Source organism: Ictidomys tridecemlineatus, chromosome 2 (assembly GCF_052094955.1).
Source record: "Ictidomys tridecemlineatus isolate mIctTri1 chromosome 2, mIctTri1.hap1, whole genome shotgun sequence".
NCBI lineage: Eukaryota > Metazoa > Chordata > Mammalia > Rodentia > Sciuridae > Ictidomys > Ictidomys tridecemlineatus.
The window spans coordinates 110516268-110538733 of record NC_135478.1 but is presented as its reverse complement, the minus strand read 5'-3'; positions in this window follow the sequence as shown (position 1 = coordinate 110538733).

Below are 22466 nucleotides of genomic sequence, written 5' to 3'. Positions count from 1 at the left end.
AGATGTGTGTAATATATGTATCTGTAAAACCATCCATTATATGAGTATCATTAGTTAATATTGAGATGGATTCTCCAGCTCACATCACTGGGTGTACTAAAGGATCTGCAAAATATGTCCAATAGTTATCTCTATGGACCCCACTTACTTGGCAGCTCAACAGAGTTAACATGGCACCCAACATTGTGGCTGGAGACTTTTTTTCTCCTTGTTGATGATCTAACTGTTTGGCCTGTAGCATTATATTCTTTAGTTGTTTCCACAGTGGGAGTTTTGACATTCAATCTCTCTGGGCCTTCATTCTTTTTCTTCTTTCTAGCTTTCTCTTTCTGCTATAGGTCAGGGCTGACATTTCTGAATCAATTTTTAGTTGTTTTAAATTTGGGATAGATGCCATGCTTGTGTTTTTTCAGAAAGTGCCTTTCATCCTATTTGGATATATGAGTGTATCATCAGACATGGAAGACTTAGAATCAGATTTCAAACAACTAAAAATTCACTGCATCTGGTCCTTTCCATTGTCTTGTTTATAAATAGTTCAACCAAACTTGGCCCAAGGAACATATTCTCATTGAAGACATGTGTCTCTCAGCAGCAGTGCAAACTTCAAAGTCACAATTTTAAAATTTTAAAAGAAAGCACGATTAGGTTATTTTGTGGGATCTTATTTTCCCCTTTCTGTTTTTGTAATTATAGCTTAATAGTTAAATGAGCTTGTTCTATAATGACTTGATGTTGAGGATTATAAGGAATACCTTTTTTTATGACCTATACAATGTTGATGGCAAAACTGCTAAACATAAGAACTAGTATGTGCTGGAGTATTATTAATTTTAATCTATAAAGGACATCCTAATACTACAACAGCAGCTAGGCAAAGAGAAATAACATGAGGAGGATTTACTTTTACATAGGCAGTGGTAAAAATAAATTGAGAGTAAGTATCAACAATAACATGAACATAACAATGTTTACCAAACTGAGGGATGTGAGTTACATCTATTTGCCATAATTTATTTGGTTATTAGCCATGGGGATTAACACCAGCTGGTTAAGATAGAGTATGTAAACACATTTTGGACATTAACAAATAGTTTGATGAGCTTGTTCTCTAGTAATATTAATTTTTTATGTATACTAGGATAATTCTGATGATGTAAAGAATGTGAGGTTTTTACACTATCATATAAAACATTTGTTGTCAAACAGCAAGAAGTTTATCAGTCTTATCATTACCTGATGGGAACAGACATGGAATATTAGACTGTGATCATATGTCCAATGAAACAGGAGTGGTAATAATTTAGATTGTCTTTTGTTAAGTATGAAACAAATTAAATAACTCTTGTAATGGTGTGTTTCCAACAGTCACTGTCTCAATACCTTTTGTAAACCCAAATGCATATAAACTATCATAATAAGTATTGATTTGCTCATTATCAAACTGAAATAAATCACAAATGAGAGCTTGAAGTTCTGCTCATTGTGCAGAAGTATTTGATGTTTGCATTATCTCCCTTTGAACATGACTATAGAAACCTGCTATTCCTGAATTTGATCCATCAGTAAATACTGGTATTGATCCAACTATTGATTGAGCATGTACAAATTTTGGAAAAATATATATAGTTACAAGATCAAACTGAATAAGTTTATAATGAGAGTAATGCCTTTCTATTTGATCAGGGAAATTGGCTAAAGCTATTAGCCAAGTATTAAAAAATTGCCAAAGCCAACCATGCTGTTGAGTAGAAAAAGGGGTAAAAATGATATTAGGCTCTGATCCAACTAATTATAAATCTTGTATTCTTTTTAATAACAAATTGAGCAAAAATTCATGGAATGGAATTATGAGGGGAATAAGCTAGGTGAAGCCATTTGATAATTTCCAATGATTGCCAAAATGCTTCTGGACACTGGGAAATATTAACAAATATATAGGCTCTTGTGGATTACTTCTAGTAAATATGCAGTCTTAATGGCAGATTCAACTTCTGTTAAGGCAGTTCTTGGGTCTGCCATAAGTTGATGAGAAGAAGTTGGAGAAGGCCTTCACTGTAAAATTTGAAATGAAGGACTCGAATGGGTTAATGGTTAATTTTAAACTTGGTTGCAGTCAATTAATATCACCTAATAACTTTTGAAAATCATTAAGAGCATGTAAGCCATCAACTCTTATTTGTAGATTTTGTGAACTAACTGTGCACCATTTGGTTAAATTATATAAATATTGAAAAGGAGAAGCCTTTTGTACCTTTTCAGGTGCTATGCATAAACCCATTGTAGTAAGTGAAGTTTCTAATTGAGCAAAAATTTTCCAAAGCACATCTCAACAAGTAGCATGATCCAAAAGGATATTATCCATATAATGGATAATATATGCATCAGGGGATTGTTCCCATATTGGTTCTATAATCTGTGCTACAAAATTTTGACACAATGTTGGACTACTGGTGATTCCTTGAGGTAACACTTTCTAGCAAAATCTTTTAACTTCTCTTTGAAATTTATAGCCAAGTTGCTAAAAGCAAATATCTTACACTCATCTGGATGCAATGGTATAGTGAAAAAACAACCTTTTAAGCCTATTATTATTCATTGATAATCAAGAGAGATGACTGTAAGAGAAGAAAACCCAGGCTGTAAGGCTCCCATTGGTTACATTGCATAGTTAATAGCTCTGAGATCTTGTGATAATCTCCATTTCTAGATATTTTCCTTACCCCCCCCACACACAATGGAGATATTCCCTTGTAAGGGGCCATGTACCAATCCAGACAGAATCATTAGACAACCAATTAATTTTCTATGCTGTATTCTGGGCTGAGAATAAAAAAAATGCCCCACTAATTTTTTTAATTGGGTGAATTAGAAAATTTAAGTTGTCTTCATTGAGAAGACTGAGTTATAGATAAATGCACTTCTTGTTGATTTTCTTTTAATCCTTTAGTAGAATTAGATCTTGATTAAGCATTTGAGGTGGCACCATGTAGTTAGGAGTTATTAATAATACTATTAGGCTACTCAAAAAAATCTTGTCCCCATAAATTTACTGGCAAATTATCAAGGATGTAAGTTTTAAAGAGTCCAATATTGCTATCCTTATAGTCCCATCAGAGATATTGGATATTCTGAGCAGGCTGAGAAATCTGTCCAATACCTTATAGAGTAGCAGGTACAATATGCAAAAGCCAATTTGGGGACCAAAATTTGCTGTAGAAGATTGATTTGTCCACTCCTGTATCTATTATGCTCTTCACATTTTTACAGTTAATTTTAAGATCCAATAGAGGGGACTCTTGCTTAAGTAATTGAGCTCAATATGCTCTGTCTGAGAACTCACAAGTCTGAATTTTACCAGTTTGACTGCTAAATCATTCCCTATGAAGCAGCAAGGCAAGAAAATTATCTGTTCAGTTGTATCTGTTGGAGAACACTGAATATGAAAATTGTTTTCAAACTATAATCTTAATTTCCCTCATTAAAATTTACATCAAGAATACCTGGTAACACCTGAATTTCCTTTTGAATCAGATTGCTTCTTCCCAATATTAAACCTATCATATCTGGTGGCACTACTTCATAAGTGCCTGTAGAAACTAGCTATGGACCCATCTCTGGAGTTACTACAAAGTCAGAGGCTGGAAGGAACTTTGAGCTCCTGGCTCATGAACCAAAAATGTCCCAGATAAATCTTAAGGTTGTTCTTGCAGGAGGATGGGCTAGAGTAAATATTGGATGACCTGGAGCCAACGACTGCTCAGGTCTAGCAGTGGATGAGCTGCCTCCTGTGCTCCCCAAGGAGATATTCAGCCAGGTGATCTCAGTGCCTGGTGAAGGCTTCTCAACAGGATCCTGTGCAAAGTTTCTAATTGTTTGTGTATTATATTTTCTATGGTGAAACTTAGAACAGGAATCTCCCTCAGCAACCTTTCTCCTCAGATTTCTCAGAGACTCATGCCTCAGATATCAGATGTACTCAGAGAAAGCAGAAAGGAATAAGTTTAATTTACCTGAACAGCCACTTTTCCCTGAGGGCAGCAGAGAAACAAGGGGAGCCTGAGTTAGCAGAGTTCCTCTTTGGAAATAAATAACCAGTCAACCATAGCCTGCACCCTTACTCCTTCTGGTAATCTTTCATTATGCATGTAGGAACAGGTCTCAGAGACTCAAGACAGCTCCTATCCTACATCATTTCTGCTAGTTCAGACAACCACTATCTTAAATATGGTTCCCACTCCAGCACACATGATTGTCTGGGCAGGTTCTCTGCCCAGCCTCTGCTGACTCAGTCACCCTACATTTCTGCACCTTCCGAAGCATCTGTCAGACTCATCTTCACTGTGAGCAATGTCTTCAGTGTTGCTGAAAAAAGATATAGTGGTCTTAACACAAGATGAGGAACCCTTCTACATTTTCCCTGACACACTATTCATATTTGTATAACCTCCATGCCTCTGGTGTCCCTAGCCTCTTCTCTGGATCAAAGATGTTTCAACAACTTCATCAATTTTGCTCATTTTTGGGCTACAGCCTGAGGATGAGGCTAACTATTACTATGTCATTAGCCACAATAATATTTCTCTCAGGGACATAGGCATATGAGGAAGTGGTACAAAAAATATATTAGCCCTCTGAGGTTTATAGACTACACCTCAGCCCAAGCTTTAGATTTGATGATGAAATAAAATCCTTCCATGATAAACAAATACTAAATAAATTTACAGAAATAAAATCTGCACTACAGAACATCCTTTGCAAAATATTCCATGAGGAGGAATAAAAAATAACAATGAAAATTAGCAGAGGGAGATATCACACTAAGTAAAAAAATAATCAAAGGAGAAACCAAGTTAAGTACCAAAAACAAACAAAAAATGGCTGGGAACACAAATCATGTCTCAATACTAACCCTGAATGTTAATGGTCTAAGCTCACCAATCAAAAATCATAGGCTAGCTGATTGGATAAGAAAAAAAAAAGAAAAAAAAAGACCCAACAATATGCTGCCCCCAAGAGACTCATTTCATAGGAAAAGACATAAACAGAATGAAGGTGAAAGATTGGGATAAATCACACCAGTCACAAGGACTTCATTCATGAAGCAAACTCCTCTTAAGTTCAAGAATCAAATATCACAACACAATAATTATGGGTGACATTAACACACCTCTTTCATCACTGAATAGATCTTTCAAACAACTGAACAAAGAAATGGTGAAACTCAATAATGTAATCAACAACTTAGACTTAATGACATACACAGAATATTTAATCATTCAAAGAGTGAATACACTTTCTTATCGGCAGCACATGGATCTTTCTCTAAAATAGACCATATATTATGACACAAAGCAACTCTTATCAAATACAAAAAAAAAAAAAAAAAACGTAGAGACTACCCTGCATTCTGTCATATCATAATGGATTGAAATTTGAAATCAATAATAAAATAAAAGATAAAAACAACTCCAACACCTGGAGACTAATAAGCTACTGAATGAACAATGGATTGCAAAAGACTTTTCTTAGAGGTAAATGAGAACTCTAATACAGCATATTGAAATCTCTGGGACATTATGAAGGCAGTACAAAGAGGAAAGATTTTTCATAGAGTTTATTATTTAAAAGAATAAAAACTCACAAGTAAATGACCTAACATTATATCTCAAAGCCCCAGTAAAAGAAGAATAAATGAACACCAAAGCAGTAGAAGACAGATAATAATTAAAATCAGAGATGAAATCAATGAAATTTTAAAAATTGAATAATTGGCAAAACAAAAAGTTGGTTCTTTGAAAAAAATAAATAAAATTTTCAAACTCTTAACCATGCTAACAAAGAGAAGAATAAAGAAAACTCAAATTACTAAGATATCATGATTAAGTGGGGTTTAACCCAGGGATACAAGGAAGGCTAAACATATGAAATAAATAAATTTAATTCATCACATCAATAGACTTAAAGATAAGAATCATATGATCATTTCAATAGGTGTAGAAAAAGCTTAAGAAAAATACATCATTCATTCAATTTCAAAATACTAGAAAAACTAGGGATAACAGAAAGATATCTCAACATCATAAAAGCTACCTATACTAAGCCCCAGGCCAAAATCATTCTAAATGAAGAAGAATTTAAAGCATTCCCTTTAAAAACTGGAACAAGACAGGGATGCCCTCTTTCACCACTTCTGTTTAACATAGTTCTTGAAACACTAGCCAGAGCAATTAGACAGACAAAATAAGTTAAAGGGATACAAATAGAAAAAAAAGATTTCAAGTTAGCACTATTTGCAGAAAATATGATTCTATAACTAGAAAATAAAACAAAAAAATTCCACCAGAAAATTTCTAGAACTAGTAAATGAAATGAAAAAAATATCAGCAAAGTAGTAGAATACAAAACTAACACCAATAAAGCAAAAACATCTCTGTAAATAAGTGACAAATCTTTTGAAAGGGAAACAAGCAATACTACCCCACTTACAATAGTATCCAAAAATAAATAAATAAATAAATAAACAAACAAACAAATATATAAATAAGGAAAACTACAAAATGTGGAAGACAAAAATTAAAGAACACTTTAGAAGATGGAAAGATATCCCTTGTTCTTGGCTAGGCAGAATTAATATTGTCAAAATGACCACACTACCAAAAGTACTATACAGATTTAATGTAATTCCAATAAAAATCCCAATGATATTTCTCATAGAAAGAGAAAAATCAGTCAAGAAATTCATCTGGAAAAATAAGAGACCCAGAATAGCTATATGAAAACCTTAACAAGAAGAGTGAAACAGGTGGCATCACTATATCAGACTTTAAACTATACTACAGAGCAATAGTACTAAAAAAGATTGAGATTGGCACCAAAATAGACTGATAGTCAAATGGTACAGAATAGAGGACTCAGAGACTAACCCACATAATTAGATCCATCTTATTTTAGACAAAGGCACCAAAAACATACATTGGAGAAAAGATAGCATCTTCAACAAATGGTGTTGGGAAAACTGGAAATCCATGTGCAACAAAATGAAATTAAACTCCTATCTCTCACCTTGCACAAAATTTAACTCAAATTGGATCAAGGACCTAGGGATTAAACAAGAGGCACTACATCTAATATGAAAAACAAAATAAGCCCAAATATCCTTCATGTCAGAATAGGCACCGACTTCCTTAATAAGACTCCTATAGCACAAGAATGAAAATCAAAAATTAATAAATGAGATGAAATCAAACTAAAAATTTAAAATCAGACTAAAAATTCTCAGGGAGGTGAATAGAGAGCCTACATTTTGGGAGCAAATTTTTAACACTCACACATCAGAGAGATCACTAATTTCTAGGGTATATAAAGAAACAAAAAGCTAAACACTACTACTACTACTACTACTACTACTACTACTACTAATAATAATAATAATAATAATAATAATAACAATAATAATAATACAATCATAAAAGGTCCAAGAAACTGAATAAACATTTCTCAGAAGATGACATAAAATCAATCAACAAATAAATAAAAATAATGTTCAACATCTCTAGCCTTAAGGGAAATGTAAATCCAAAGTACTCTAAGATTTGATCTCACTCCAATCAGAATGGCAGCTATTAAGAATACAAACAACAATAAGTGTTGGCAAGGTTATTGGGAAAAGGGTATAGTCATACTTTGCTGGTGGGACTGCAAATTGGTGTAGCCAATATGGAAAGTAGTATGGAGATTCCTTGGAAAATGGAATAAAACCACCATTTGACCCAGGTATTCCACTTTTTGGTGTATACCCCCCCCCCCGCAAAAAAATTAAAAATAGCATACTACAGGGACACAGCCACACCAATGTGTATAGCAGCACAATTCACAATAGCTAAACTGTGGAGTCAACCTAGGTGTACTTCAGTAGATAAATGGATATAGAAAATATGGTATATATACAAAATGGAATATTACTTAACAATAAAAGATAATAAAATCATGGCACTTGCAGATAAATGGATGGAGTTAAAGAATAAAATACTATGTGAAATTAGCCAATTCCACAAAACAAAATGCTGAATGTTTTCTCTGATATAAGGAGGCTGATTCATATTGGGGCTAGGAGGGGGAGCATGGGAGGAATAGACAAGCTCTAGATAGGGCAAAGGGGTGGGAGGGAAATGGAAGGGGCATGGAGTTATAAAAGATGGTCGAATAAGATGAACATTATTAACATAACTACATGTATAAAGACACAAATAATGTGCTTTATATGTGTAATATGAATTGTAATGCAATCTGATGTCACATAAAACAAATTAACATTAAAAAGTTAAAAAAAGAACTTGACTGTTTATAAATAAGACAACAGATTCTGGTTTATTGGCACAGTATAATTCTCTCCAATTAAACAATGCTCATAGAAACTTTAAAAAGCAAAACCAAAAAAAGTCAAAAATTATATTAATACTAAAAATAATAAAATTATAAATTATCATTAGTGGAAATATGGCACAGAAGTGGAAACTCATCAAGTCAATAAACAATTATATCATTATAACTTATAATATAAAATATTGTTTATATTATACATTATTCATAATTATATACATGTAATAAAGTTTCACAGTGATCAGTGTCTACCCATCAAGAATGAGCAATTGTATTTGCAAATTAAACACTAAATTCTATAAATGCATTGTCTTTAAAAACAGTACCACTGATTTAAGAATGTAAACATCCCTGATGTCTCTGCAGATTGACATGTGAAGGCCTGTTTTATTTTGTGCTTTTATTTGCTTTTTTTAAACTGCTAAATATTAGACTCATTTAAACTATCCATGTGAATAATAGAATTCAGATGTCCTGCTTAAATTGGAAGTAGTAAAAATTAAAAGTTTTAAAAATGAGTTTTCTTTCCCTGGAATTTTTTTTTCATGCTTAATTTCAAATTTTAATCTTCCAAAGCCTTAGAATATAACAATAAAATTATTTTATTTTACTTTTGTCATAATTTCAAGCCTGGTTGAAAGAATAATCTGTATTTAAAGTGCTTTCATTCAGTAATCCTAGAACCTGCATTTGTTTTTAACCTCCAAATTTTTTTAAATGAATGAAGAAAGATTATAGTGGTAGCTTAATATCCTCATTTAATTGGTTTATTATTCCTATGAATAACCAGTATATGCATGCATCTGTACAGTAATTCACAGCTTGGCTTTAGCATAAGTGATCATTCCTTTTGATTTCCACATTACCTTCTGGCACCTAGGTTTTAAGTGAACATATAGTTCCAGCATATGTTAATTTTAAATCTGTCCTTACATTTCATTGCCACTTTAAAATACACAATGTAAGAATAGATTAGATTTAGTGTTATTTCATGTAATTATTTTCTTTTTTTATACTTGATGTGTTTAGATGTACATGACAGTAGGGTATATTTTGAATACTATACATTTGGCTGCAACCCATTATAATTTTGATCCCATTCTTGTGGTTGAACATGATAAGGAGTTACACTGGTTGTTTATTCATACCTGATCCCAGGAAAGTCATGTTTGAATCATTCTACTGTCTTCTCTATTCTCATTCCCCCTCCTTTCCTTTAATTCCTCTTTGTCTAATCTAATGAACTTTTATACTTCCCCTCCCTTCTCTCCCTTGCTATGGTTGGCATCAATATATCAGAGAGTATTTGGCCTTTGGGTTTTGGGAATTCACTCAGCCTGATAGTCTCCAGTTTCATTCATTTTCTGGTAAATGCCATAATTTCATTTGTCTTTATGGCTGAGTAATATTCCATTGTGTATAGGTACCACATTTTCTTTACCCACTCATGTATTGAGGGCATGTGGGTTGGTTCCATAGTTTGGTTCAATAGCTATTGTGAATTGAGCTGCTATAAACATTGTTATGGCTGCATCACTGTAGTATGCTGATTTTAAGTCCTTTGAATATATGCTGAGGCATCGGATAACTGGGTTAAATGGTGGTTCCATTCCAAGTTTTCTAAGAAAACTCCATTCTGATTTCCAGAGTGATTCCACCATCATCTGCTTATTTTCTATCTACAATTTTCACTCTGAAACATTGATAATTTTACAGTTTGTTTTATGTTGCCTGGTGTAAAGAGTTTAAATATTCTGGGTTCATATTTAGAAATAAAATTAAAGAAGAGGATAATCAAAAGAAAACTATGTGCTGGTGAAGAAGTGTAAAATACTACTTGCTCTATAGCATGTACACCAGTAAGATTAATTTTAGAAGGGACAGATACAAGCAGGCAACTGGAAAACTGCTCTCACAGTCAACAGTGTGGGAAACCATGCCTTAACTTAGAGACTATTCTTATACTGTCACCCACATTAACCACTGGAGCTTAGGAACATTCTTCTTAATTAAACAGGAATTCATTGGCAGGGTAGATTATATGTTAGGCCACATAACAGGACTTAAAAATAGAAGAGGATGGAGTTATTCTAGCTTTATTCTGAAAGACCAGTTGTTCTCTTTTGGTAGAGTCACTGACATTTACAAATCTCCTAGAATGTAATGCTACCATGCATACATTATTGTCAATAACAAAACACTAAAAGCTGGGTGTAGTGGTGCCCACCTGTAATTCCAGAAGCTTGGGAGGCTAATGCAGGAGAATTACAATTTTAAAATCAGCCTCAGCAACTTAGCAAGGATGTAAGCAATATAGTGAAACGTTCTTTTTTAAAAAGAGAAAAAATGGGTATGAGGGTGACTGGGGCAATTGAACCCCTCTGCATTCAATCACTGGTACCAAAATAACAAAGACAAAAAAATCCAGGATAGCTAATTAAGGCTTGTTTTTTTAATATTTATGCTTATGTGTAGAAGGACACAATACCTCTATTTTACTTATTTATTTTTATGTAGTACTGAGGATCAAACCCAGGGCCTCACACATGCAAGGCGAGCAATCTACCATTGAATCACAACTCCAGCCCAGAGTTTGGTGGGGGTTTTTTTCTTTATCTTTACTGAACTAGATAAAAAAATAAAACTGGCAAGAAAAAAAAATTTAATTCTCCAATGTGGAGTATTTCCTATTCTGTTTTTTTTTTAGCCCTACAAACTAGATTACTAAAATAATTTTCACTTAAAACTTCTCTACATTAAATGAGAAGTTCAAAATCAATAATCTTATCAGTAATTTGGTCAAGAAATCTATTCCTGTACTCATTGGTTCCATCTTTATTACTTTTTTCTCTTGGAAACTTCCACTCATGAAAGAAAGAACTGGATCCTTGAAGGGAGAAATGTTGAATAGAGAAGGAAGATCCAGGAGAGGTAGAAAACGAGGTGATAGGCAGGTCCTGTGAAAGGACAACAAATAAATGATGCTATGTGCAAGTACCAATATATCACAGTGAATCAAAATTTTATTAATAATTTCAATGCACCAATTAAAAAACAATTGAAATTATACCAGTAGAGTACAGAAGCAAACTTAAGGGAGGGTATAAGTGAGGGGAAAGGAGAATATTGGGGAATAAATGGATGAAATTATGGTTTCTGAATGTATGATTATGTGTACAGTGAACACTACTATTAACGTACAATTATAATAAACCAATGAAGCATTATACAAAATAAATACAAGTGTGTTAATTATTAAAAAAATCTAAATATTCAAGACCATGCAACACTAAAATTAAGTTTTACACAATTAAGAATGATTTCAACCAACAAATAAAAACAGGTAAATAGATATAAATAGGAATAGCCGAGGAAAACTCAAGTAATAAATGTGAGACAGTCTTGGTAATAAAGTGGCAATGTAATACAAGTAATTCAACAGTTCTTTATAAAATGGAACCTTATAGTTTTAGACCAAAAGGCCTCTAGGGGGCACTGTGGATATTTGTAAAAAACTGGTAGAAACTCAAGTGGTTTAGCTTTATTGGAGGAACAGTTACTCAATGGACCCTGCACAGTGCTCGTGCAGCTGCTTCCTCCCATGGGGAAAGACCACAGAACACAGCCACCCTGTGTCTATTCTGAAATTCTAAGTGTTCTCAGGACATAGAACCATGTTTTAGAAGTTGATGGTAAAAGTCTCATATTTATATAATACACCACGTAAACATGCCCCCTATATCCAGACATTTCAATGGGAAATCATGCGCCATCAGGAAGTTTGGCCTAAATTTCAGGGCCAGGAAATTGTTCTGAAATGCATACCACAACCTGGACATGTCTTCTTCTCCTTCTGACTCAGTGTTCAGGATAAGAAAGACTTTGGATTCCAACCATTGTAGTGGCTCACTGTTGTCCTTCCTTATTCTAGACATGTTTTGTTGGGGTTTTAGGGTTCACTTCTCAGGTTGTGGGACTCCGGAGCCCTCTTTGGCCACTTTCTCAGGATGGACAGTGTCTCTCATCTGTGGCTCCAACACAATTTGGGTCACCAATGATTACTTCTCATACTTGTTGTAGCAGAAATCTAGTCAAGTGCCAGGACCCTGATTTGAAACAGAAACAACATACACCCTTGGTCACCTTCCTGGCTCTCAGGCTTCCTTTTTGGGAGCAAATCTGCATAACCCTCTCAGGTGCCCACCTGAGGGTGAATAGGGTTCAATGTGTGATACATCACAATTATGCTCAGCACAGTCAGTCCCAGGTGGGCAATAGAGATCTAAACCTGCACATGACTCATCCTGGATACAAACATAAACATAGGATATGGAAATCATAAGTCCAGACACTGACAAATCTGGCAGCCCAGTGATGACTTATCCTAGAGAAAGGCTAAGGTAAGGGGTTGGTTAATTTCTCTCTATGTTTAAATCCAAAATGGAGGATATATGTGAGTTGTTTTTAAGGAAATGTTACATAAAGTAGGGATTAAATTATTTTATCTTTCAAAAGGGTATCACCTGAATTTGATTGGAAGACTGAGGTCAAATCATTTCTTCCAGTGATTAGCATCTCCAGTGATGTTCATTTTGTAATAAATCAAAGCAAAAGTCCTAAGGTTGTGTTGTAAAAAATTCATTTCATTATGCTTAATTTTTTGTATAATACAAGAACTTGGCACCACATTTTAAAATATACTGAAAGACACACATTTCCTAAATTGCCTATTATCTTCTGTTTTGTCACCACTGTGAGGAACCCTCAGTTGAGGATAGTTCTGTGGTGTGCCTACCCAAGAAGCAGAGCTCATGCCCTGTCCTCTGAATGATGCCTGAGTCCAGGAAATGCTTCCAAGTCAGCTACATCATAAACAGGGACTGGGAAGCAGCCTGTGTAACCAGAGGATTGCTTCATGAGAAATACATGTACTACTGCCAGGGCCAAAAGCTGTGGGCCTTTAGCCATGACTAAGCAACTCAAGCTTAGAATGCAGCTCAAGCAGAGCTTAAGGTGTATATTATCTCTCAACTAATGTATTCACTGATATTATTATTGGTCAACATTGGAAGCCAGAATATCCATAAGATGGTGTTGTGCATAGGATGGACCAACACTATAACAATATGTAGAGGTCTTTCTAACAGAAAAGTCATGGAATGTTTTTGTCATCTTTCCTTTAAAATCCATACTTTATTTTCTCTTGAACCCTACTACAAAAGCCACAGATCTGCTGATTTCTTCATAAAGCCTATCAGTTATTTTCTTTTCTATCTCCTGGGTTTTTCTCATTTTTAATGAACCAGTGAGTTTATACACTATACTATTTTAAATTCCCAAACATTTACCCATAAAGTCCATATGCACCAATTTCAGGAGGAATCTGGTAGAAGAGAGAACACTAGTTTTACAAAGAGACTCATAAGTGGGTTCAGAGCTCACCTGTCTGTAGTCTTCATTCTCAGCTTATGTGTTTTTCATTGCATGTAGAGTTTGTATATAAGAGCCCCCTTCCCCTGAAAATACCATAGAAAATTCTTTAAAGTGTGTTTACTATTTCTATGGGATATGGGAGAGAATAGAAAATTAACAACTGAGATGAGATAAGTTGTTTCTCACCTTATCCTGGGCTGGGAGCAGGCAGTGCTAAAGGATTTCTGGGAGGCAAGAGGCTCCATCAGGACCACCTGTCACATGGACACATGTGATTTAAATCTGGGCAATGTGGAAAATGTAGGTCTGCCATTGAGAGATTTTGACCTCAAGTGTGAGAACTTTGACACCTGACTCCTGGTGTTAGTACAGAGCATATTATTTCAACAAAGACTTCTCTAGGCATCTAGAATGTCTCAGGCTGTGCACACTCCATGCATACTTCCCCCAGAAAAGACAAACAGGGAGGGGCTTGTTGGTCTAGGTAAGTGGCACAGATTTGCATGAATAGATCCTCCTTTTTCCTCTGGGTTTTGAGGGTTAATAAGAGAGTCCAGAGGCATGTTTGCTTCAGGAGAACTCTGGGGTGTGTATACCATGGCCTGGACTCCAGCCCTCTTCTTCATGCTCTTCCTGTTCTGCACAGGTCAGCATTGTCCTTGGCATCCTGACTCATGGCATGAATGTTCTTTCTTTGTAGGCTTTTCAGAATATAATAAATTTCTGTGTTTTTAGGTTCCCTCTCCCAGCCTGTGCTGACTCAGTCACCCTCTGTATCTGCCTCTCTGGGAGCCTCAGTCAAACTCACCTGCACCCTGAGTAGTCAGCACAGCACCTATTTTATTTCCTGGTACCAGCAACAGCCTGGAAAAGCCCCAATGTATGTAATGTATGTTAACAGTGATGGCAGCCATGGCAAGGGGGATGGTATCCCTGATCGCTTTTCAGGCTCCAGCTCAGGAGCTGACCGCTACTTAAGCATCTCCAACATCCAGAATGAGGATGAAGCTGATTATTTGTGTGGTGTATCACATAGCATTGGTGTGCCATTTGGGTAAAACACAGTGACTCAGGTCAATGGAGAAGTGAGACAAAAACTCTTCTCTATTTATCTTGCAAGGCTGCCACATTGCTCTCAGAAAGTTTCTGGGTAAAAAGAATCTGAAATGCTCATTAAAATAGTAGAAAAGTTGACCCATATGCATTTTTATTCTTGTCAAAAGTCCTCTGGGAAATAGGTAACTGGGCAAGACTCTTATGGAGTGAAGACATCTGTAGCAATGTGCCAATACTCTGACAGATCACACTTCCCCTACTGGTGCATTTCTTACATGGTATGCCATGCCATGCCATTCTTCTTTCTAGATTTCAACTGTGGAATTCAGTACATACATTACTGTGTCACACTGAGATTGATTTATTATTATTATTATTTTACAGATGATAATTGTATATGTTTAAGAGGTACAGTGTGGTTTTTTGTCATTATTAGAGTTTTTTATTATTGGTTGTTCAAAAGATTACAAAGTTCTTGACATATCATATTTCATACATTTGATTCAAGTGGATTATGAACTCCCATTTTTACCCCGTATACATATTACAGAATCACATCGGTTACGTATCCATGTTTTTACATATTGCCATACTAGTGACTGTTGTATTCTGCTACCTTTCCTATCCTCTACTATCCCTCTTCCCTCCCTTCCCATCTTCTCTCTCTACCCCATCTACTGTAATTCATTTCTCTCCCTTGTTTTTTTCCCTTTCCCCTCACATCCTCTTATATGTAATTTTGTATAACAATGAGGGTCTCCTTCCATTTCCATGCAATTTCCCTTCTCTCTCCCTTTCCCTCCCACCTCTCAGTTATGCATAGTAGTTGAGTTTATCCTATTAAATGCACACATGCATGGAAATTAATTTCACTATGATTCCTCTCTTTTCCCTCCCATCCTCCCTCAGCTGGAGAAATACAACTCTTTGTATGCTCAGAATCTTATTTTTTTAGAGGGGGTGGAGAGAAACTGATGCAGTGAAAATGTTTAACACTGTGATGGAGAAATTGAAGCTGCATGACACCTTGTCCTATCCAGTCGTTCATAGCCAAGCATGTATCTATAACTCAGAGTTGCTCCTCCTGCACTGGGCTCTTTTTCTACCTCTCTGTTTGTGACAACAATCAGAGGGGCTTTCCTCCAAAATTTGTAAACCATAAAGGAGATTCAGAATCCCCTATGCTATTTTTAAGAAACCCTTCACATTCCTGAGGTTCAGTGGACCCAGTTGTCCCACCCAAAAGGCATGTAATATTTTTATTTAATCTGCAGTCATAAGTCTCCCAGAAGTATTCTCCATTGGGTCTTTCTTCCTCTGCTCTCTTCTAGAATGTTTCACCTTACACCAGAGCCAATACTATAAAATAAGGTATAATAAAGGGCACAATCCTGGTTAAACATATCTAGGTCAATGAGGAAGACAACTGAAGGATCTAAATATTGTCTCTGCTGTATACCTGTACCCTACTCACCTCTGCATCCTCAGTTGCCACATCACTCTTCCATTACCTTAGAGAAGTACACACTTTGAAATTGTGGTGAAGCATGGATTGATTCCCTTACTACTTCTGTTCAAGATTGTGATTCTCAGAGCCAGAACTGTAGAATACAGGAAAAGAGAGGAGAAAGAACATTATTTTACTTTGAAAAACGTTCCCCACATACAAAACCAAAAGAAAATGTAGACAAATCAGAAATTTAAAATGAGATATCTGACAGCATGGCTAGATTTAGAATCGATATGTAACAGTTGAATTTCTCTAAACCAAATAGACAATTTGCTCTCATAAAAAATAGTCATAAAGACTAGAATAAGTCCTATACCTGAATTTAGTAAGGATCTGGAAGAAAGCTTACTGAAGGTCAGTAAATGACAGCCTACCTAAATGCAGAGGTAGCTACTTTCACAGGGAGATATTTCCTATTATAAAAATATTAATTATAACCAAATGTGTAGATAAATTTTCATTCAGTTAGTTCTGAAATTTATATAGAAAAGCAAAAGACCCTGAAATAGCCAGAACATTTTGAGTGTGTGCATGTGTGTGTTTCTAGGGATGTAACCTAGGGCCTGATATGTGCTAGGCAAGAACACACTGAAATACATCCAAAGCCCTTCAAGACACTTCTGAAAAAAAAAGAGAATATAAAAAAAATGCTTTACCAAATAAAGATATTTATTATATTTGGTTTAAGATAGATGCACTGACTAATTACAAATGTAGAGCTCAGAAATGGTTCAATATACATTGGAAGTGTGATGATACAAACTACATGTAACACATATGTGGATCTATTAGCTTAATAAATAAAACTAAAGCAAATACTTGGCTTTATATATGAAAGACATTGACTTATAAAGGTCTTTGTTTCACATCATTGGCAAAAGAAAAAATGGATGAAAAACTGTACCCAAAGTAAAAAAGTGCATTTATAAAAAATGTGCATAAATATTTTCTTATCTTATAGATGATTTCTTAAAACTAAAAATATTTTTCCTGTGTGCAAACTCTTTTTTATTATTATTAATTGTTCAAAACATTATAAAGCTCTTGACATATCATATTTCATACATTTGATTCAAGTGGGTTATGAACTCCCATTTTTACCCTGTATGCAGATTGCAGAATCACATTGGTTACACATCCACATTTTTACAAACTGCCATACTAGTGTCTGTTGTATTCTGCTTCCCTTCCTATCCTCTACTATCCCCCTTCCCCTACCCTACCATCTTCTCTCTCTACCCCATCTACTGTAATTCAGTTCTCTCTCTTGTTATTTTCCCTTTCCCCTCACTTCCTCTTATATGTAATTTTGTATAACATTGAGGGTCTCCTTCCATTTCTATGCAATTTTTGTTCTCTCTCCCTTTCCCTCCAAGCTCTCGTCCCTGTTAATGGTAATCTTCTTCTCATGCTGTTCCTCCCTACTCTATTCTTAGTTGCCCTCCTTATATCAAAGAAGACATTTGGCATTTGTTTTTTAGGGATTGGCTAGTTTCACTTAGCATAATCTGCTCTAATGCCATCCATTTCCCTGCAAATGCCATGATTTTGATATTTTTTAGTGCTGAGTAATACTCCATTGTGTATAAATGCCACATATTTTTTATCCATTCATCTATCGAAGGGCATCTAGGTTGGCTCCACAGTCTAGCTATTTTGAATTGTGCTGCTATGAACATCAATGTAGCAGTATCCCTATAGTACACTCTTTTAAGATTTTTAGGGAATAATCTGAGAAGGGGAAAAGGTGGGTCAAATGGTGGTTCCATTCCCATCTTTCCAAGGAATCTCCATACTGCTTTCCAAATTGGCCAAACCAATTTGCATTCCCTCCAGCAATGTACAAGTGTACCCTTTTCCCCACATCCTCCCCAGCACTTGTTGTTGTTTGACTCCATAATGACTGCCAATCTTACTGGAGTGAGATGATATCTTAGGGTGGTTTTGTTTTGCATTTCTCTGACTGCTAGAGATGGTGAGCATTTTTCCATGTACCTATTGATTGATTATATGTCCTTCTCTGAGAAGTGTCTGTTCAGGTCCTTAGCCTATTTGTTGAGTGGGTTATTTGTTTGCTTATTGTTTAATTTTTTTGAGTTTTTTGTATACTCTGGATATTAGGGCTCTATCTGAATTGTGAGGAGTGAAAATTTATTCCCAGCATTTAGGCTCTCTATTTACCTCTCTTATTGTTTCTCTTGCTGAGCAAAAAAAAAACTTTTTAGTTTGAGTAAGTTCCATTTGTTGATTCTTGTTTATAACTCTTGTGCTATGGGTGTCCTATTAAGGAATTTGGAGTCTGACCCCACAGTATGTAGATTGGAGCCAACTTTTTCTTCTATCAGACACAGAGTCTCTTTTTTGATATCAATCTCCTTGATCCATTTAGAGTTAACTTTTGTGCATGGCAAAAGAAAGGGATTCAGATTAATTTTTTGCATATGGATTTCCAGTTCTCCCAGCACCATTTGTTGAAGATGCCCTCCTTCCTCCATTGCATGCTTTTAGCATCTTGTCAAATATGAGATAGTTGTAATTTTGTGGATTGGTCTCTGTGTCCTCTATCCTGTATCATTGGTCCACCCATCTGTTTTGGTACCAGTACCATGCTGTTTTTGTTACTATTGCTGTGTAGTATAGTTTGAAGTCTGGTATTGCTATACCGCCTGATTCACTCTTCCTGCTTAGAATTGCTTTTGCTATTCTGGGTCTTTTATTTTTCCAGATGAATTTCATGATTGCTTTATCTATTTCTACAAAAAATGATGTTGGGATTTTGATTGGCAGTGCATTAAACCTATAGAGAATTGTTGGTAATATCAACATTTTGGTGATGTTAATTCTGCCTACCCATGAACAGGGTATATTTTTCCATCTTCTAAGATCTTCTTCTATTTCTCTCTTTAGGGTTCTGAAGTTTTCATTTTATAAATCTTTCACCTCTTTTGTTAGGCTAATTCCCATTTTTTTGAGGATATTGTGAATGAGGTGGTTGTCCTCTTTTCCATTTCAGAAAATTTGTCATTGACATACAGGAATGCCTTTGATTTATGTGTGTTGATTTTATATCCTGCCAATTTGCTGAATTCATTTATTGGCTCTAGTAGTTTCTTTGTAGAACCTTTTGGGTCTGCTACGTATTGGATCATGTCACCAGCAAATAGTGATATTTTAAGTTCTTCTTTTCCTATCTTTATGCCTTTAATTTCTTTCATCTGTCTAATTGCTCTGGCCATATTTCAAGAACTATATTGAATAGAAATGGTGAGAGAGGGCATCCCTGTCTTGTTCCAGATTTTGGAGGGAATGACTTCAATTTTTCTCCAGTTAGAATGATGCTAGCCTGAGGCTTAGAATAGATAGCTTTTACATTGTTGAGGTAAGTTCCTGTTATCCCTAGTTTTTCTAGTGTTTTGAACATAAAGGGATGCTGTACTTTGTGGAGTGCTTTTTCTGCATCTATCGAGATGATCATATGGTTCTTATCTTTAAGTCTATTGATGTGGTTAATAACATTTATTGATTTCCATTTATTGAACCAGCCTTGCATCCCAGGGATGAATTCTACTTGATCATGGTGCACAATTTTTTGATATGTATTTGTATCCAATTCGCCAGAATTTTATTTAACATTTTTGCATCTAAGTTCATTAGAGATATTGTTCTGTAGTTTTCTCCCTTTAAAGTGTCTTTGTCTGGTTTCGGAATCAGGGTGATGTTGGCCTCATAGAATGAATTTGGAAGAGCTCCCTCTTTTTCTATTTCCTGAAATAACTTGAAAAGTATTGGTATTAATTATTCTTTAAAGGTTTTGTAAATCTCCGCAATATACCCTTCTGGTGCTGGGCTTTTCTTGGTGGTATTCTTATGATGGCTTCTTCTATTTACTCCCTTGTTATTGGTCTGTTTAAATTGTCTGTATCCTCCTGACTCAATCTGGGCAAATCATATGATTTAAGAAATTTATAGATGTCTTCACTATCTTCTATTTTTTTGGAATATAGGGTTTCAAAATAATTTCTAATTATCTTCTGTATTTCAGTACTGTCTGTTGTGATATTGCCTTTTTCATCCCTTATGTTAGTAATTTGAGTTCTCTCTCTTCTTCTCTTCATTAGCACGGCTAAGGGTGTGTCAATCTTATTTATTTTTGTGAAGAACCAACTTTTAGTTTTGTCAATTTGTTCAATAGTTTCTTTTGTTTCAATTTCATTGATTTCCACTCGGTTTTTAATTATTTCTTGCCTTCTGCTACATTTGCTGTTGTTTTGCTCTCCCTTTTCTAGAGTTTTGAGATTAAGTGTGAGCTGATTTATTTATTTATTTATTTATTTTTTTGAGGAATGAACTCCAGGCAATGAATTTCCCTCTTAAAACTGCTTTCATTGTGTCCCATAGATTCCGATATGTTGTATCTGTATTTTCATTTATCTCTAAGATTTTTTTGATTTTCTCTTTTATGTCTTCTGTAACTAATTGATCATTTAGTAATGTACTGTTCATTTTCCAAGTGATGTAGGATATTTCCTTCCTTCTTTTATCATTGATTTCCAGTTTCATTCCATTATGATCTATGGCATAATATATGGTCTATTTTTGAGAAGGATCCATGTGCTGCTGAGAAAAATGTATATCCACTTGATGATTGTTGATATATTCTATATATGTTGGTTAAGTTTTGATTATTGATTGTGTTATTGAAGACTCAAAATATTGATCATAATTAAAAAATTGTTAAATTCAAAGGAATTTTTAATATATTCGTTTTAGTTTTAGATGTACACAATAACCTTTATTTTATTTTTGTGTGGTGTCAAAGATCAAACTCAGTGCCTCACATGTGCTGTGTAAGCGCTCTACCAGTGACACACAATCCCAACCCCTAAAGAAATTTTGTTCATCAGAAAAACATTAAATTATGTCTTGATGTTAACACTTACACAAGAGATACCAGGACATAATGGGTTAAAGAAAATTAAAAGAAAAGCTACAAGCTGAAAGACAAAAATCTGGGTTATATCCATAACAAAGCATCAATATCAAGAATATATAGATAACTAGGAGCTGGGACTGTGGCTTAGTGGTAGAGCGCTCAGGTTGCATGTGTGAGGCCCTCTACAATCCTCAGCACATATACATAAAATAAAACGGTATTTTGTCCACTTACAACTAAAAATAAAATTTAAAAAATATACAGAGAACTAAAAATCAACCAGGAGAAGACAGTATCTTGTCAAAATATATAAAATTATCCACAGGTTTTTTTCAGAAGAAGAAATTCAAGGTCAAAGTAATACATGCAATGATGCTCAGCCTTGAAACACTTGGAAATTCAGGTACCATTTTACACCTTTGTAGGTCAAAAAATTCAGATATATTATGAAGCATAAATATTAGAAAGGTTGAAACATGGTTTTTTATTGGTTGTTCAAAACATTACAAAGCTCTTGAGATATCATATTTCATACATTAGATTCAAGTGGGTTATGAACTCCCATTTTTACCCCAAATACAGATTGCAGAATCACATTGGTTACACATCCACATTTTTGTTACCAAATTTGACCCAGCTATCCCTCTCCTTGGTTTATACCCCAAGGACTTAAAAACAGCATACCACAGGGACACAGCCACATCAATATTTATAGCAGCACAATTTACAAAAGCTAAACTGTGAAGTCAACCTAGATGCCCATCAGTGGATGAATAGATAAAAAAGTGGCATATACAGAATGGAATTTTATTCAACAATAAAAAAATAAAAATCATGGAATTTGCAGGTAAATGGATGGCATTGGAGAAAATAATGCTAAGTGAAGTTAGCCAATCCCCAAAAAATAAATTCCAATTTTTATATATAAGAAGGCTAACTCATAGTGGAATAGAGCAGGGGAGCATGGGAGGAATAGATGAATTCTGGATAGGGGAGAGGGGAGAGAGGGAAAGGTAGGGAGCAGGAGATTAGCAAGGATGGTGTAATGTGATAGACATTATCATCCAAAGTACATGTATGAAGACATGAATTGGTGCCAAAATACTTTATATACAACCAGACATGAAAAATTGTGCTGTATGCATGTAATAA